Source organism: Ahaetulla prasina, chromosome 7, assembly GCF_028640845.1.
Source record: "Ahaetulla prasina isolate Xishuangbanna chromosome 7, ASM2864084v1, whole genome shotgun sequence".
NCBI lineage: Eukaryota > Metazoa > Chordata > Lepidosauria > Squamata > Colubridae > Ahaetulla > Ahaetulla prasina.
The window spans coordinates 38640151-38659855 of NC_080545.1; the positions used below are offsets into that span (position 1 = coordinate 38640151).

The 19705-nt window shown below is 45.2% G+C and overlaps 1 protein-coding gene across 3 annotated transcripts in view; it reads right to left on the reverse strand.

The window, feature by feature from the left end:
- Nucleotides 1-19705, reverse strand: part of YAF2 (YY1 associated factor 2) — a 153986-nt gene that overhangs the window by 93771 nt on the left and 40510 nt on the right. The gene's annotated exons all lie outside the window — the stretch shown is intronic.

Genomic DNA, 19705 nt, shown 5'->3' on the forward strand with positions numbered 1-19705 from the left:
AGAGTGCTTCTGTCCGATGAGAGTTGGATGTCCTCTTGATATAGATCTTAAACAGCCCTCCTAACATCCTAAGTGTGCCAACTGCGCTCCAGGGCATGGGAAGGTCCTGGGCAGAAATCAAGCAAGATAACCTCCTGGGCACTATGGAACCTGGAGTTTACCTTAGGGATGAAGGAGAGATCCATCCGAAGGACTACCCTATTAGGATGGAAAATGCACAAACCCTGTCGGACTGAAAGAGCTGCCAGTTTGGAAATTTGTCTGGCAGAAGTGATAGCCATCAAAATTGCAACCTTGAATGTTAAGAATCATAAACTCACTGTCCGTAAGGGTTCGAAAGGTGCTGATGTCAGGGCCTGGAGTACTTTAGATAAATCTCATGTGGGGTATCTATCGACTACCGGTGGTCTGAGGTTAACCGTCCCCTTGATAAACCTTCTAAGAACAGTTTCATGAGCCAATGATAATCTCTTCCCATACTGCAAGATCGTGGACAGTGCTGCAACGTGTTGACAAAGGGTGTTGTGACAGACCTTTGTCCAGCCCATTCTGCAAAAATTTTAGAACATGTAGTACTGCAGTAGAGGTGGGATCAAGGTTCCGAAACCCACACCATTTGACTAATGCTGTCCATGTTGAATCGTAAATACGATTCATAGATGACCTGTGGGAAGTCTGGATGGTTCTAATGACCCACGTTTCCTCAGGAGTCTCCCTTCCGCCAGAGGGTCAAGTTGAGCCACTGAGACTCTGGATGTTGTAAGACCCCCTGGCTGAGGGAGATCCTCTCCTGGGGAATCCTCCAGGGCCGAGACACTGAGAGGCCCACTAGGTCCACAAACCACGGGCGTCTGGGCCAGTGGGGGGGGGGGCAACTAAAAGGATTTCCACCTGCTCCTGTATTACCCTCAGTATGACTGCCTGAATGAGTGGAAGCATAAAGTAGACCCTTGGGCCAAGGGTTGCTTAAGGCGTTAGTCCCTTCTGCCCCCTGTGATGGGAACCTGGTGAAATATTGAGGAAGCTGAGCATTTTGCTGGAAAGCAAACAAGTCCACTACTGGCTGACCGAATCTGACTGTCAGCTCCTGAAAAAGATTGGGAAGTAATCTCCATTCTGCACTGTCCACTATGGACCGGCTGAGGCTGTCTGCCTGTGTGTTTGCCGTCCCCACGTTATGCTCCACTTTAAGAGAAAGCAAATGCTTCTCCCCCCACCTCCCAAGAGCTCTGCCTCTGCCATGAGGCTCCTGGAGTGAGTGCCTCCTTGACGATTTATGTGTGCCTTGGCTGTTACGTTGTCTATTAGGATGAGAACGTGTTGGTGCTGTACTTGAAGTGGCGAAGGGCAAGCTGTGCTGCCCGAAACTCCAGCAGGTCCACTGGAGTCCAGCGGTCCTGAGCCATGTGGCCCTGAAGGTGGGCTCCCCAGCCAAAAAGGGGTGTAATATATTTGGGGGAACGCTCACCTTGGCCCGTGAGCTGCTACTGCCTGACTGTTGGTACGCGAGCAAAACCAGTGAAGGGTGCTGGCATGCAGCCTCACCCATGACACTATTGAGATTCATGACACAAACATCCCCAACACCCTGGCTTGTATAGCAATGGGAACCCGACGTTCTGAGCTTACCTGTCGAAGCAGAGCAGTTAGGTTGTCCTTGCGGTCTTGGAAGAGGAAGACCTGCCCCAGCCTGGTGTCGATTTCCATCCCCAAGTGCAAGAGCCTCATGGTTGGAACCAGCTGACTCTTTGGAAAGTTCACGGAGAACCCGTGTTATTGTAAAACAGTGATCGTTGTCTGCAATGCTTTCCTGGCTTCGTCGAAGGAGGATGCTTGCATAAGAATGTTGTCTAAGTAGCAATGTATTGATCAAAGGCAAACCACCAGCACTGCCAGAACCTTGGTGAAGGCCTGGGGCGCCGACGCTAGTCCGAAGGGCAAGGCCCTATATTAGTAGTATGTTTGAAGCAAAAGCAAAGATACTGGCGATGTGCCAGGATTGGTACATGGAGATAAGCATCCGTAGGATCTATTGATGCCAATCAGGACTGGTTCCAGAGCCTCCCCAAAAAGGGTGCCTGCCTTATAAGGGGCTGAGGCCAGCCGCCATTTGGATTTGGCATCCACCTGCCAGTTGCCGAGCCAAAGCATCCTCCTCAATGTTACGGAAGGGGCTAGTGCTCTAGATGCATACTTAGCTGCAGATAAGGTTGCATCCACAGAAAATTGTGTGGCGGCAATCAATTTATTTAGGTCGTGGTAGAGCCCGGTGTCACCAGGTGGAACCCTCTGTTGCAATGGTGAAATTAAAAAATGAGGCTGCAGATGTGGCCTTAATCATCCAGCCTGAGGACTGGTCACCTTGTGCAATGTCAACTCCAATTTTTTGGCTTCAGTCCCTCCGCTATATCTCCTGATACTAATGAGGGAGAGATAATTGATGCCACTGGCAAATCGACCTAGGGCAATTGCAGATGGTCCTCCAATGCTTGTGCTAGATGGTAAAAATGGTGGTCAAGGCCGCTTGGAGTAGGGAAGGACCCTGGCTGTGATCATTGTTGTTGCACCACATCAATGAACAATTCTGGAGCCGGAACATCTTCCTGCACAGTGGCCGGTTTGGAGAAAAGATGATCACTGGGACTTGTAAGTCCCAGTGTGCTGAGTGAGGGGTCTAATCTCATCCCTGCAGTCACCCGAGCCTTGTGCAGAATAGATTTAAACATAGCAGGAGGAAAAAGTCCTGAGAAAGCCAGCACATCGGGAGTTGACCCTTCATCCTCTGACAAGTCTACTTCACCTTGACTTCCTTTTTGTATTAGTGAATCCTCTCCATCAGAAGATCCATCCTGGGATGGGGACTCCTGCCAATAGACTGGTCCCTTGTTACATGCTCTCCTTGTGGGAGACTAGTGGAAGCCTCCACTGGAGGGGCTACATGCTTAGGGATACTGCGCAATTTATTTTCAATTGCTTGAGAGACTGTCTGCGCAATGAGCAATTTAAAATCAGCAGGTAAATCAGAAATACAGGCCTCACCTTGTCTTAAGCCAGCTGCAGTTTGAGACCTCCTTCGTAGAGATGGAAGATTGAGATGCAGCAGCAGTAGAAGCTGGGTAAAAAACAGAATCTTGCACAAAAGCAGAATCAGTATTAGGAGACAAGTTAAAAGAATGCTCGCTTGCTCCCTCCAGAGACGAAGGTTGGGCAATTACAGGCTGATGAGTCAGCAACCTCTCAGTAGAACCAGGGCAGGAATTATCCCTTTCAGCCCTGTTAGGGGCTTGCTGGGGCTGCTCTTTTTCAGCTCTTTGAAATTGTTTCTCCAGAGCTTTATGTCTCCTGCTGGCATCTTTTTCAGAAGCTTTAGATTGCTTCTGCTTCCCCTGGGCCCCAGAATGGGGTGTGGCCTCCTGGAGGGTGGCAACATTTGTATCCACAGTTGAATTACTGGAAGGTTGTTTCTTGGATCTTTGCCCAGCAGCTCTTCCCGCCATTTTGCAGTTTTAAAAAATGCAAACTTTACAGAAAACTGTTTGTAACCTCCTGTAGCTCAAAGGCCTCCTGCAATCAGTATACCTATCCGAGACTAGGCAGGGACTTAAAGCCTACCAGGCTAGCAGAGGCAAGTTGAGTATGCCTATCCTAAACTAAGCAGGGACTCCAATGGCCTCCACTGAAGCTTTGGCTCCTGGATATGCCCAGCAGCCACTGGGCAGGGACTCCATACTTCTCCTGAGGTCTCTGCCGCTGAGTATGCCTAGCCAAAACTAGGCAGGGACTCCTTCTTGCTCCAGCGAGGGAATTGGGCCCGCAATTACTCACCCGGCTCTGAAGCAAGCAATCCTTCCAATTCAGCCCCTGAAGCCTCTGGGGACGAGTGTGCCTAGCAAAAGCTAGGCAGAGACTTCAATCGTGCTCCTGAGATCTAAATTGGAGCCTCCGACGGCTCATGTGGCCCAGCTGGCTATACAAAGGAAGCCAGATGCTCTATTCTCAGCCTCAATCCAGGCTGCTGATAGCCTTAAGGAGGGAAATCCGACGATCCTGCTGGTTTCCTGCTCCAAGCGATTGGCTGCTGGAAACTGTGAGCCTGCAGCTGCACAGCCCTTATCTCCAAGCCGATCTTGAAACACGCGGTGGCCAGCCACTATTAGAAAAGCCAGACGCTGCCTTCAAATGCAATAAAAAGGACAATTTAGAAAAGAAGGAAAGAAAAAAAAAATCTCACGATTCTGAAGTCTACAAGTGACCAGGAATGCTTTGAAATGTCTCGTTCAGGTTAAGACCAAGCCGAAGCTGGGGCAGGAAGGTGGAGGAAGGAGGCATGGCTAAAGGAAACAGACAGCTCAGTCTCAACAGGAAACAGACGATTCAACCCATTCTTGGCCATTCCTGGGAGCTTGCAGGAGAATATTCCATGTTCCTGGAATCAATCCTTGATAGTATTGATAGCGAAACCAGGTAGACCATACAAACCCAGGATCATATAGATCAATATCCCTTATTCATCAGGACGCGAAGATGTTTACAACAATATTGGCAAATAGATTGAATATATTTATAGAGAACTAAAAATCACCAATGTGGGGCCAACAAATGTCAGACATATAAGAAGGGTATTAAGCATAGGTTATTATATAAAGAATCAAAAATTAAAGGCAGGTGTATTAGCATTAGATGTATTTAAGGCTTTTGATTGTGTGGACTGGCCTACATTGAAGATATTAATAGAAAAGTTAGGTTTTAGGAAAAAATAGACAATAAATAGACAATGATAAATCAAATACATTCACAGAATAAAGCGAGCACAGCCATAAATGATGGTGTAACAGAGACAATAACCTTAAGCCGGGGAACGAGACAGGGTTGCTCTTTATCCCAAGTTTTATTTGCATTATTGATGGAGATTTTGGCAAATTCACTGATTAAAGGAATTGGTGTACAGAAGAAAACTAAAATCAATTTAGTTGCAGATGATACATTATTAACATTTCAAAATCCCATAGTTATTATAGAGAGAATATATTTACACCTGAATGAATTTGGGAAATATAATGGCTTACAAATAAACTGGAAAAAATCAGAAATGATGTTATATAACCATAGTAAAGAAGAAGAGGTATTGAAAGGAAAATATAAATTAAAAATAGTAGATAGTATTAAATATTTAGGTATTGACATCCCAAAAAATATTCAAGAGTTAAAGAAACTAAATTATGAAAAGTTAAAAAAAGATAAAATAGATAAATATGAGAAAATAAAATTATCATGGTTTGGAAGAATTGCAATGATAAAAATGAAAGTTTTATCAAAAATTATTTTTTTGTTTTGGATGATCCCTATTAAATTTTCGGATCATGAATGAAAGCAAATACAGAGGTTGATGGAGGTATATTGTAATGGAGGTAAGAGAGCAAGAATAAGTAAAGCATTATGGTATGAACCATTAAAAAAGGGTGGGCTGGGTCTCACAATTATTAGAAATTATTGCATAGCTAATCAATTAAAGGTGGTTCCAGATATTATAGTAGTAACTAGAGATTTAATATGGAGGGATATAGAGTTGAAAGAATTAAGGGAAATAGATGTTCCTGTAGAAATGTATTGGTTTAAAAAGGATATTACAAAAATTGCTAGGAGGATTTAAAATCCCTTTTTTTTATTTGCATTTATATCCCGCCCTTCTCCGAAGACTCAGGGCGGCTTACACTATGTTAAGCAACAGTTAAGCAATAAATTTTTTGATAGAATTATGGAATAAATGGAGATATCGGCTAATGCCAGGAATTTCTCCATTAACACCAGTGGTGAAAATGGAGAAATTCCATAAGATTGAACTGAAAGAAAGGATTAGTAAATTTTTAAAAAATCAGATATATAAATGGGAAGACTGGAAGAATAAGATAAAGAATATAACACAACTAAAGAACGTTTTAGCAGATATTAAATTAAATTGGTTGAATTTAATACAATTAAGAGAAATGGATAAAAGTGGAAGAAAGATTCAAGGAGAAAGATAGACAATTAACAAAATTTGAAATGATTATAAAAGAATGTGAGGTAAATGAAGAATATATAGGTAAAGGAAGAATGGGGAAAATATATAGAATATTAATTGAAATAGAAGAGCAGGCAAAAGGCTTAAAATTAATTTGGGAATCAGATTTAGGAGAAATAAATGATGTTTGGAAAAATATTTGGAATAGAAGAGTATATGAGAATATCTCAAAGAAAATGGATATAAAGTGATATGGAGGTGATACCTAACACCATGTAAATTAAATCAAATAGATGGTAAATATACAAATATTTGTTTGAGATGCAAGAAAGAGGTTGGAACATATATGTGGTGGGATTGTGATAGTGCACAAAAATATGGGACATGGTGTTTAGAGAAATTAGAGCTCTTTTGAATGTAAAATTAGACATGTCACCAAGAATTGCATTACTGTTGCTGGTGGAAAAACGGGATATAAATGAAACAAAAAAGGAATTGATTATAAATTTGATAATGACAGCTAAATTAGTGATGGCGAAATATTGGGGATGAAATTGGGATATTCAAAGAAATGAGTGGTATAATGAAATTTGGACTATGGCAACAAATGATAAATTAACAACAGAAATTAAATTTAAAAAAGGGATGATCAAAGCAAACAATTATAATGAAATATAGGGGGATTTTATAAAATCAGTGTTGATAGAAGGCAAAGGGAATAAACCTACTGTATGTATATATATGTTGTGTCTTGCCCGCTCTCACCGCAGCCGGGGTCTGCTTATCTGCTTCCGAACGCTAAAGAATGTCCTCCCGGCCCCAGCCCTGGCTCCATGCCCAGACAGGCTGAAGAAGAGCAAGTATCTCCAGCCCCCAGCTCTGGCTCCATGCCCAGGCAAACGGAGCAACTAGACCCCTCCCCCTCCTCCACAGCATGTGAGCCTGAGGAAGGTCAATTACCAACAGCTGCTGATTGGAGTGACCCTCGCGTCAGAAGACTTGATAGGCGGAGGCAACAGAAGGAAGGGAGGGGCAGGCCTGGATAAGTGCTGAGTCATGGAGCCACACCCCATGGCCTATATAAAGGATCTGCTTTCTGGCATTCTCTGAGTCAGGCAAAGTCTAAACATATCTTGCTGAAGTCACTTTCTGGTCTCCTGCCTGCCCTGAGGACTTTGCTAGGACTTTGGCAGAGCTGCAGAGGCACACCTGATTCGGATTTCCCTGACCCGGCCGTCAGCGGAGGAGTGGGACACAATATATACCATATTTTTCAGCGTATAAGACGCACCTTTCCCCCCCCAAAAGAGGGTGAAAATCTGGGTGCGTCTTATACTCCGAATCAGGGGTGAAATGCTCCTGGTTCAGACCAGATCGCGCAATCCGGTAGCGATGGGGGTGAGTAGTTCGGAGAACCGATAGCAAAAATCCCTGCCCTCCCCCACACCGCCCACGCCTCGCTGTTCCTCTTCTCTGTTCCTGAAGTTCTCGGTGGTGATATAGCTGCAAACGGCCTTAAATGACTGCCGCGGCGCTTCATATGGCCGCACTACAGCTGATCAGCACTGTAGGCGGCTAGTAGTGCCTCTATTTTTAAAGAAGGTAGACTGGTGCGCTCCTAAAAAAAGCCAATTAGTAGACCGTGCCTCTATTTTTAAAGAAGGTAGACTGGTGCACTCCCAAAAAAGGCAAGTAGACCGGTGTGGCTCTGCTAGACTAAAGCAATTAGGAAAAGTATGTTTCCTAATTAGAAAAAAGAAATTTTTTGGTCAAAAAACTCAGTGACTCTGAAAGAATCGAACAGAAATGGGCTGGAAGCCAGATCTGCTAGAGATGTTTCTCTCAGGCCGACTCAGGCCATCCAATCGCCAGGTCCCCACTTGCCTACTTGCTGCTTCTTTCGGGCTTGCTCCTGCCTTGCTTTGCTTCGGCTGCTAGAATCAATTGCATCAGCTAGCAACTGAATCTGCCTGCCTGCAATCCGTCTCATTGATGAGCAACTCAATCTGCCTGCCTTGTCCCTTGAATAGGGTAAGTAACTTGTGGGGGGAGCTTAAAAAATAGTTAATTGGGGTTTTTTTAAAGAGTTTTTTTTTAGACATAGCAATTAACTTTAAATTGCTATGTCTAAATTTAAAAGGAAGTTTTAAATTTAACTGCTTTTATCTAAAAATATAAATAAAATAAAATAACAAAATATTTGTGCAGCTTTCTGAGATTTCTGTGTTTCTGTAGTGTTTCACTCTAACTACAAAAAATCTCACAAAGCTGTATGTGGCATTTTGTGTGTGTGTGTGTGTGTGTGTGTGAGTTGTGTGTTGTGTGTGTGTGTGTAAAGTGTGAAAGTTGGTTTTTGGTACCTCTTATTGTTTTGTATACTTTGTTTATTATTTTTATTATTTATTGTTATTGGCCACGCCCACCCAGTCATCTGACCACCAAGCCACACCCACCAATTAAGCCACGCCCACAGAACCGGTAGGGAAAATTTTTAGATTTCACCCCTGCTCCGAATGTAGCCCCACCCAGCTTCTCAAACGAAAGTTTCAGGGGCTAAAAAAAGCATCAGAAATGGAGCTTCAAAAAAGAAGCCCCCAAATGGAGCTTCAAAAAAAATGCCCCCAAATAGAGCTTCAGAAAAGAAGCTCTCAAACAGAGCTTCAGAGGCTTTTTTTCTGAAGTTCTGTTTTGGAGGCTTTCAGAGGCAGAAAAGAGTTTTTTCTGAAACAGAGTTTCAGAGGCAGGGAAAAAATGCCAAAAAAAGCAAGGCACAGAGCTCACAACCAAGGAACCTGTTGCTAAAATTCACCTCTGGGAACAGCTGTTTGGGGGTATTCCGGGAGGCCAATCCACCTGCTAATCAGCCTTTTTCTTATTTTCCTCCCCAAAAACTGTGGTGCGTCTTATACTCCGAAAAATATGGTATGTTGTTTTGGAGGGATAAGGGCACAATTAGAATGGACACTGACTTACCTGAATGTCCATTTTCAGGGTGCTACGGAGACATTCCACATATGGGTTAATCTCTCATCTATTTGCTCAAGACTGAGTATAATTTTTTTCTTTTCCATGACCACGCCTCCTGTTTCCTGGGTCTTCAGTCTTTTTCACAAAGGTGTAGTCATCCAAGAATCTGTAGTAGAAGGAGACAAAAGAAAGAACGCCCACCCCTGCCAGGATCAGGTAGCCTACAGGGCAGGTTGGAATGACATACCCAAGCATACGGACTCTGGGTGGGAACCTGACTGATCCCCTGGTCCTGGGTGGAAATTACACTTTGCAAAACTCTCCTTCCAAAAGATGCCTCCGCAGAGGCAAAGGTGTCCAATTTGTAATGTCTGACGAAGGATGTCCAAAACTGATGCTTGAGTGGCCCATGCAGCTGTGATGGCTGCGCTGCAAATAGAATGGGCCAAAATGCATCAAGGTAAATGTTTGGCCTTGAGCTCATGTGCTTTGGCGATACAAGCCTTCACCCACCAACCCACCGTAGAAAAGGAAACTTTCTGACCCATAGATGAGGGGTGAAAGGATACAAACAAGGTTTCAGTCCGACGAAAGGCAGCCGTCCGTTTGATGTACCTACAGAGGGCTCTGCGTATGCCATCTGACTTCCATTGGATGATGTGGATCTGGACAAAAATCAGGAAAATGAGCTCCTGTGCCCGGTGAAACCAAGAGTTTACCTTGGGCAGAAAAGCCGGGTCCATATGTAAGACTACTCTGTTAGTATGGAAAATACACAGGTCTTTACAGATAGATAAAGCCGCCAGTTCCGATATTCTCCTAGCTGATGTAATTGCTAGAAGAAAGGCAACCTTGAGAGTCAGAAAACAAAGACTGACAGATCCCAGCGGCTCAAACGGAGAAGACGTCAGAGCCTGAAGGACAAGAGACAGATCCCACATAGGGTAACGATGCACCACAGGAGGACTGAGATTGGCAGCTCCTTGAAAGAAACAACAAACCCTCGAATGTTGAGACGGAATGGTGAGAGTCACAAGTAAGTATCGTTGATAAGGCAGCCACTTGTCGACATAAAGTAGTGGGAACTAAACCTTTGTCCAGCCCCACTTGCAGAAACCCCAGCACTTCAGAAACTGAAGCTGAAGCAGGATCAACATGCTCTTTTGCACACCATCAACAGAAAGCTCGCCAGGAAGCATCATAAATCTGGTTTGTCGATGCACATCTTGACGCCTGCATTGTGCGGATCACCTTTCTGGAAAGGTTAGCCTTGCTCAGGGAGGACCCTCTCAAGTGCCAGATGGTCAAATGGAACCATTGGGGCTCCGGGTGGCGAACGACCACTTGGCTGAGAGAAATCCTGTCCGGTGGATTCCTCCATGGACTGGACACGGAGAGGCTAATCAGATCTGCGAACCATGATTGGCGAGGCCAATGAGGAGTGATGAGAAGAATCTCTACTCGTTCAACCAACATCTTTCAAAGCACCCTTGGAATAAGCAGAATAGGCGGGAACACATAGAGAAGCCCCTGAGGCCATTGGCAGCGAAGGGCATTGTGACCCTCCACTCCTGGACTTGGAAAATGGGAGAAGAATCTCAGCAGTTGTGCGTTCTCTAGCCTTTTTTTTTAATTTAATTTTTTTTAAATTTAAATTTATATCCCGCCCTTCTTTAATTGATTAGCTATGCACGGTTTACACTGTGTTAAGCAATAGTCTTCATCCATTTGTATATTATATACAAAGTCAACTTTTATTGCCCCCAACAATCTGGGTTCTCATTTTACCTACCTTATAAAGGATGGAAGGCTGAGTCAACCTTGGGTCTGGTGGGACTTGAACTTGCAGTAATTGCAAGCAGCTGTATTAATAACAGACAGACTTAGTCTGCTGAGCCACCAGAGGCCCTCTTTCCCAGACTGGCAAAGAGGTCTAGGATGGGACCTCCAAACCTTTGAGACAGCTCCTGGAATAACTGAGGATGTAATCGCCACTTGTTCGGGTCCAGGTGCGCTCTGTCAGCCAGTCTGCCTTGATATTGGAAGAGCCTGAGATGTGTTCTGCTTTCACCGATAGTGTATACGTCTCTGCCTATGCATCTAACTCTCTCCGCTTCTGCCATCAGTGCCCTGGACTGAGTGCCTCCTTCTCGATTGATATGTTCCTTTATGGCCATATTGTCTGTCAAAATCAATACATGCTGACCGGTCAGCGCTGTCCAAAAATGGCGGAGGGCCAATCACACCGCCCTCAATTCCAGCCAATTGATGCTGTTCTGCTGTTCCACTGAGCCACCTGGGACAAAAGATCTGAAGACTCACATCCATCGTCAGAACAACACAATTGGGTTCCTGGAATGCACATTCCCGAAACAGAGCCGCCAAAGTCCATCAGTGAAGTGAACACCGAACTCGAGATGTTACAACCACTTTGGTCCTCGAATTGCTGCACCCTGCCTTCTGGTAGGGCAGCAACAACCATTGCAGCGGACAAGCATGACAGTGAGCGCAGGGCACAACTGCTATACATAAAATCATCTTCCTGAGTAGTTGTGACAGGAGGAGCAAGGAAACTGACCTGCTGACAACCACCTGTGCTGCCAACTCCTTGATGCTGTGATAGCGGTCGGGCAACAGAAAGACCTGGCCCTTGAGAGAGTCAATTACTGCTCCCAAGTGCAGAATGCAAGTGGTAGGCTGCAGGTGATTCTTTGGCAAATTCATGGTAAACCTATGGAGCTGCAGAATATGAACCACTGTCTCGCTGTCCCTCACAGCTTGCGACAGGGAGGACGACAGGATCAAAATATCATCTAAGTAACACAGGATGTGTACTGGAACCACCTGGACCGATGCTGCCACCGCTGCCAGTAATCTGGTGAACATCCGAGGAGCTGATGATAGACCGAACGGCACGGCCCAATACTGGAAATGGCGATCGGTGTACGCAAAGCGTAGAAATTTGTGATGTGTCGGGTGGATCGGGATGTGTAAGTAGGCCTCTTTGAGGTCCATTGATTGCAACAGGTTTCCCTCTCATATGCATTCCAGGATAGATTTCAAGGATTGCATCTTGAATCTCCTATATATGATGAAATGATTGAGTTGTTTGAGATTTAGAATTCCTCTTCAGACCCCAAACTTTTGGGTATCAAGAAAAGGAGCCTGCTCTTTCTTGGCACTGGCTCGATGGACCTGATATCCAAGAAATGTTGGATCTCGGCCTCCATGAGTTGTTTCTTGCTGGGCTGATGGAGAACCGGACACTGCAGGTAGTGATTGGGAGAACGGGATCGGAATTCCAAAGTGAGACCATACTCCACCATCTGAAGAATCCAAGCATCTGTCCTGGCAGATGTCCACTGGTTGTGGAAATGTTGCAGACGACCGCCAATGGGAAGTGACGGCTGGGCATCACTTGCCAAGGTGAAAGGGCTTTGTTCCACCCCCTCAAAAGGGCTTTTTGGAGAGGCTTGGTGTCTACTCCGATCCCGGAAAGACTGCCTGTCAAAGGTTCTGTCAAAGCCTTGTGAATAGAACCGCTAGAAATAGGACCCACTGGCCCCAGGCTCCTGGCAAAATAGCTCCCTTTGCAAGTTTGCTTGTAAGAAGAAGGCAACACCTTCCGTTTGTCCTTGTCTTCAATGAGAACCAGATTCAAAGCCTCCCCAAACAGGGCCGAACCCTTGTAAAGAGCTGAAGCAAGGTTCCACTTTGACTTCATATCAGCCTTCCCATTATGCAGCCATAACAGCCGGCACGATGTAACAGTGGAGGCCAAAGCCCAAGAGGCAAATTTTGCAACATCCAAGGATGCATCTGCCGAATATTCAGAGGCTGCAATAAGTTTATTAACCTTTTGATGCAGTCCAATGTCATCCTGTGGAATCTGTTCTTGTAATTGGCGAAGCCATACCAAGGAAGCCAGGTTAAAAAATGAGGCTGACGTAGCAGCCTTGGTGGCCCAAGCGGGCACCCTCATGAGACTTTCGAAAAATCAGTTCTGCTCTTCTATCATCAGGGTTAAAACTTCCACCATATAGTTGGAAAGAATAATGGAAGAAGTAATAGCAGCCACCGGGGCATCCACAGACGGCAAAAGCAATGACTCCTCAAGTTCGGGCACTGAACAATAAACTTCCTTGTCATGTCCATTAGGGGCTGCAAGCGAACCAGGCTGACTCCATGGCTGTTGAATGACCTCAGAAAAGAGTTTAGGACAAGGAATGAATTCCTGCTCCTTCTTTGGGATGAGAAACAAGTTGTCATTAGGAAACCCTAACTCCTGACGTTGGTTCTGAGGTCTTCAACCACCCCCATATTGGTTGCCACCTTAGCCTTATGAAGTAAGGACTTAAAAAGCAACGGACGAAAGAGTCCTATAAAAGCCGGCCTACCTGGCCTCAACCCTTCATCTTCAGAAAACTCCAGATCATCCTGACAAACATCCTCCAGCGAAGAATCATCACTGCTGGATGAATCATGCTGTGAAGGAGATGCAAGTCTGCCTGAAAATGCTGGTTACAACTGGTGATAAGGTCTGGTAGCCATCAAAGTACCTGACTGGCTAGTTGAATCCCCGCTGCCAGCACCTTGGACAGGGTATCAGAAATCAAAGCCTGAAGATCCAAAGGTTGATCAGAAGCAGACCCTCCTTCCGCATGGAGCCCCGCTACATTCGGAGTAAACGTGGCCTCAGGAGCCGGATGTCCGAGCCCCATGTGCCCAATGAGCCCGCTAGATGCTGTACTTTGGCTCACAACAATAACAGCATGCCCAACCTCAGGCAGTGGCTAATAAGAAGTACCAGCCTCAGACATAGCCCAACCTTGACTTCCAGTAGCTCCAACAGATTGCACTGGAAGAAAAACAGCTGAAGCAACTGATATGGGCTCAGATATAGAAGCACATTATTGTTCTGCTGCCGGAGCCATACAGTGTGCTTTATCAAATTGCTTCTCCAAGGCCTTGTGACGCCTAGAAGCATCCTTCTCTGCCATTGCAAACTTTTTAGCAGATCCCCCAGAAGATCTGGTTTTAGCTGATTTACTTCTGGTAGATTTAGTTGTTTTTTTAGAGCCAGCATGTGTAGACCTATGTGCTCTTGGAGGGCTGGTAACTTCCTCCAAATCAGAATCAGACATGATGAGCAGGTAATGGAAGGGATATAAAAAAATACCTTCCCTTTAAGTCCAGAAACTGTCTTTCCAAAGGAGTGTCACGTCCACCAGCAGAAAAGTGGTAAGGGAATTTCCCAAATACCACACAGATAATGCCAGTTCAATCAGAGAAGCTGGACTTACAATTTGCAGGAAACAATGGACCACGTTGTCCTCCAAAGCCTGATATCCAGACTGCAAGGTCTCACAGCCAGCAGAAAGATCCAGGCACCGAACAACCAGAAATTTAGGCACAGAGCCAATCAAACCTTTAAGTGCCAACTTCGCAATGGTAGGCAAGCCGGCCAATGAGCAGCTCCAACGCTGCCCCAAACAAGTGACCCCCCCAAAAAAATGGTGGACGCGAGCAAGAAAAGCTCCTTTCCGCCTGTGCAAACAGACGAGCACTCAAATTCCGGCACCAAACCGATCTGCGCTCCCAAAATGGCGGGCGTGATTGGCAATGCCATCTTTTCCTGCCACCAATAGCTCAGTAACTGACACGAAAGCAAATCCAAGCTTCCTGAGCGCCGCAAAGCCACGTCTTGTCCTCGGAGTTTGTACCGGCTCCCTGGTCAGTGACTCCCTGGTCAGTGTACCAGCTCCCTGGTCAGTGACTCCTGAGCTGCCCTTTGAAACTGGAGCTGTGATGGTGGCAGCGGCTCAACCTACAAATCAGCGAACCCACACACCCACTGGTGGCAATACAACCTCGGAGGCGCCCAATCAGGACACAACTCCGGAACGCTGCCCCACAGAACGATCAAGATGGAGAGATGACCTGGAGTTCCCAGGGATGTCTAATCCCCCCCCCCCGGCAGCAAAGGAAACCAAACACTCCTACCAAATTCAGATGTGCAGCTCCAGAAAGAAAAACCCTTCAAGGGGAAAAAAAATCTAAAATAAGTAAATATGAAAAGAAATCAAAATTAATAATCCAAGTTGGGAAATCTAGCATCTATTTGCCAGAGAACTGAACTCAGGTCTTGATCGATAGACTGAGTGAAAAAGACTGAAGACCACAGGAAACAGGAGAGGTGGTCATGGAAAAGAAAAAAATTACACTCAGTCTTGAGCATATAGATGAGAGATTAACCCATACATGGAATGTCAGAGCAGCGCACTGGAAAATATATTGTACTAGTTCCACTATGAAAATATGTGGTTGGGCTTGATAAATTGACACTTACAGCTTGAAAATTAATGAGTAGTTACATTCAGCCTCTCCACTCCCCTTTTTTCCCTCAGCCTTGCCCCACAGAAGCCTATCCTATCCTATCCTATCCTATCCTATCCTATCCTATCCTATCCTATCCTATCCTATCCTATCCTATCCTATCCTATCCTATCCTATCCCCCTTTTCTCACTGAGACTTGCCCCACAGAGGCCTCTCCTATCCTATCCCATTCTCTCCCACCCCTGGCTTGCCCCACAGAAGCCTATCCTATCCCCTTCTCTCCCTCAGCCTTGCCCCACAGAAATCAATCCTATCCTTCTCTCCCTCAGCCTTGCCCCACAAAAGCCTCCCCTTTCCTAAACCCTTCTCTCCCTCAGTCTTGCCCCACAGAAGCCTCCCCTATCCTATCCCCTGCTTGATGCTGTGAAAGTAAAGCTGAAACTGAAACTCCTCTCCTCTGCTTGTGTTTTGCATTTGGAACATTTCTTTTTAGGTGGGGGGGGAGTAGAATTCCTTAACATCAGAGGGCTGTTTGGAAAGTGAAACAGTATTTGCTGTGTAAGCAAGAAGACAGGAAGGAGCCTGGCCGTGGCTTAGCGTAACTCTTCTGTAGTAACGCTGCTTGCTGCTGTGAAAGTAAAACTGAAACTGAAACTCCTCTCCTCTGCTTGTGTTTTGCATTTGGAACAGATTTCTTTTCAGGTGGGGAGGGGGAGTAGAACTCCTTAGCAACAGAGTGTGTTAATAATAATATAGGAAATACTAATGGCTCTGATGGTCATTTCGAAAAATCCTTTCTTAGTGAGCACCTATAAACCAAGAGGAACATATATGGCAAATTTCAAGTTTGTAGGCTTTACAGTGCTGGAGATTTTGTGATGATGTGTGCATGTATTTCACTTTTATATATTTAGATCTCTTTTAGTTGTTATAAACAAAGAAATATAAAGGGAAAAAATGGCCTCCGGAGGATGGGGATGCACTGTAATATTTTTTTCTTTTTTCTTTCTTTTTTTGTATTTAGATATATATATAATTGTTGTTGTTAGTTGCGAAGTCGTGTTCGACTCATCGCGACCCCATGGACAACATTCCTCCAGGCCTTCCTGTCCTCTACCATCCTCTGGAGTCCATTTAAACTCATGCCTACTGCTTCAGTGACTCCATCCAGCCACCTCGTTCTCTGTCGTCCCCTTCTTCTTTTGCCCTCAATCTTTCTCAGCATTAGGCTCTTCTCCAGTGAGTCCTTCTTTCTCATTAGGTGGCCAAAGTATTTCAGATTCATCTTCAGGATCTGACCTTCTAAAGAGCAGTCAGAGTTGATCTCCTCTAGAACTGTCTTGTTTGTTCGCCTTGCAGTCCAAGGGACTCGCAGGAGTCTTCTCCAGCACCAGAGTTCAAAGGCCTCAATTCTTTGGCGCTCAGCCTTTCTTATGGTGCAACCTTCACAGCCATACATTGCAACTGGGAAAACCATAGCCCTGACTATACGCACTTTTGTTGGCAGGGTGATGTCTCTTCTTTTTAGTACGCTGTCTAGATTTGCCATAGCTTTCCTCCCCAGGAGCAAGCGCCTTTTAATTTCTTGGCTGCAGTCCCCATCTGTGGTGATCTTGGAGCCCAGGAAAATAAAATCTGTCACTACCTTCATTTCTTCACCATCTATCTGCCAGTAATTGAGAGGGCTGGATGCCATGATTTTAGTTTTCTTAATGTTGAGTTTCAAGCCAACTTTTGCACTCTCCTCCTTCACCCGCATCAAGAGACTCTTTAGTTCCTCTTCGCTTTCTGCCATTAGAGTGGTATCTTCTGCATATCTGAGGCTGTTGATATTTCTTCCGCAATCTTAATTCCAACTTTTGATTCATCTAGCCCTGCCTTTCTCATGATGTGCTCTGCATATAAGTTAAATAGGCAGGCGGCAGTATAAAGCCTTGCTGGACTCTTTTTCCAACTTTGAACCAATAAGTGGTTCCATGTCCAGTTCTCACTGTAGCTTCTTGACCCCCATACAGGTTTCTCAAGAGACAAATAAAATGGTCTGGTATGCCCATCTTTTTAAGAACTTGCCACAATTTGTTGTGATCCACACAATCAAAGGTTTTAGCATAATCAATGAAGCAGAAGTTGATGTTTTTCTGGAACTCCCTAGCTTTCTCCATGATCCAGCGTATGTTGACAATTTGATCTCTAGTTCTTCTGCCTCTATGAAATCCTGCCTGTACTTCTGGTAGTTCTCGATCCACATATTGCTGGAGCCTAGCTTGTAGGATTTTAAGCATAACCTTACTAGCATGTGAAATGAGTGCAATGGTGCGATAGTTTGAACATTCTTTGGCATTGCTTTTCTTTGGAATTGAAATGTAAACTGACCTTTTCCAATCCTGTGGCCATTGTTGAGTTTTCCAAATTTGCTGGCAAATAGGGTGTAGCACTTTTACTCATCGTCTTTTAAGATTTTGAATAGCTCAGCTGGAATACTGTCTCCTCCACTAGCTTTGTTGTTGCTCAGATTTCCTAAGGCCCATTTGACTTCACATTCTAGGATGTCTGGCTCAAGGTTAGTGACCACCCCATCATGATTATCAGGGATGTTAAGGTCATTCTTGTATAGTTCTTCTGTGTAATTTTGCCACCTCTTCTTAATCTCTTCTGCCTCTGTTAGGTCCCTGCCATTTTGGTCCTTTATCATGCCCATCTTTGCATGAAACGTTCCCTTCATATCTCTAATTTTCTTGAAGAGATCTCTGGTCCTCCTTATTCTATTGTTTTCTTCTATTTCTTTGCACTGTTCATTTAAGAATGCATTCTTATCTCTTCTAGCTATTCTCTGGAATTCTGCATTCAACTGAATGTATCCTTCTCTTTCTCCCTTGCTTTTCGCTTCCCTTCTTTCCTCAGCTTCCTCAGACAGCCATTTTGCTTTCTTGCATTACTTTTTCTTTGGAATGGTTTTAGTTGCTACCTCTTGTACAATGTTGCGAACCTCCGTCCATAGTTCTTCAGGCACTCTGTCTATCAGATCTAATTCTTTAAATCTATTTGTCACCTCTACTGCATATTCATTAGGGATATGATTTAGTTCATACCTGAGTGGCCTGGTGTTTTTCCCTACTTTCTTTAGTTTAAGCCTAAATTTTGCAAGAAGAAGCTCATGATCTGTTGTGTCTTGCCCGCTCTCACCGCAGCCGGGGTCTGCTTATCTGCTTCCGAACGCTGAAGAATGTCCTCCCGGCCCCAGCCCTGGCTCAATGCCCAGACAGGCTGAGGAGGGGGCATCTCCCGGCCCCAGCCCAGGCTCCATGCCCAAGCAGGCTGCAGAGGAGGGAGCACCCCCCGGCCCCAGCCCTGGCTCCATGCCCAGGCAAACGGAGCAGCTAGACCCCTCCCCCTCCTCCACAGCATGTGAGCCTGAGGAAAGTTTATTTCCAACAGCTGCTGATTGGAGTGACCCTCGCATCAGAAGACTGGATAGGTGGAGGCAACAGAAGGAAGGGAGGGGCAGGCCTTAATGAGTGCTGAGTCATGGAGCCACACCCCATGGCCTATATAAAGGATCTGCTTTCTGGCAGTCTCTGAGTCAGGCAAAGTCGAACTTATCTTGCTGAAGTCACTTTCTGGTCTCCTGCCTGCTCTGAGGACTTTGCTAGGATTTTGGGCAGAGCTGCAGAGGCAAGCCTGATTCGGATTTCCCTGACCCGGCCGTCAGCGGAGGAGTGGGACACGACATGATCTGAGCCACAGTCAGCTCCTAGTCTTGTTTTTACTGACTGTATAGAGCTTCTCCATCTTTGGCTGCAGTCAAATCTGATTTTTGTGTTGACCGTCTGGTGATGTCCATGTGTAGAGTCGTCTCTTAGGTTGTTAGAAAAGAGTGTTTGCTATGACCATAGTGTTGTCTTGACAGAATTCTATCAGCCTGTGCCCTGCTTTATTTTGTACTCCAAGGCCATACCTGCCTGTTATTCCGGTTATCTTTTATTTATTTTATTTATTTATTTATGATTACATTTATATACCGCAACCATCTCCCGAAAGACTCAGGGCGGTGTACAGCCAATATTAAAATACACATAACACTATGATATAAATATAGTAAATAAACACTATTTAAAAACAATTTAAAAACAAATATTTAGTGGCCAAATCACTAAAATGACCGAAGAACGATTAAAAACCCATTAAAATTCACTAAGATACATTCTTAGGCTAGTCCCGCTCGGTGAAATAATAAAGTCTTTAGTTCACGCTTGAAGGCCCGAGGTCGGGTAGCTGACGTAACCCCGGAGGTAACTCGTTCCATAGGGCTGGTGCCGCCACAGAGAAGGCCCTCTCCCTGGGGGCCGCCAACCTACATTGTTTGGTCGACGGCACCTTGAGGAGGCCCGCTCTGTGGAAGC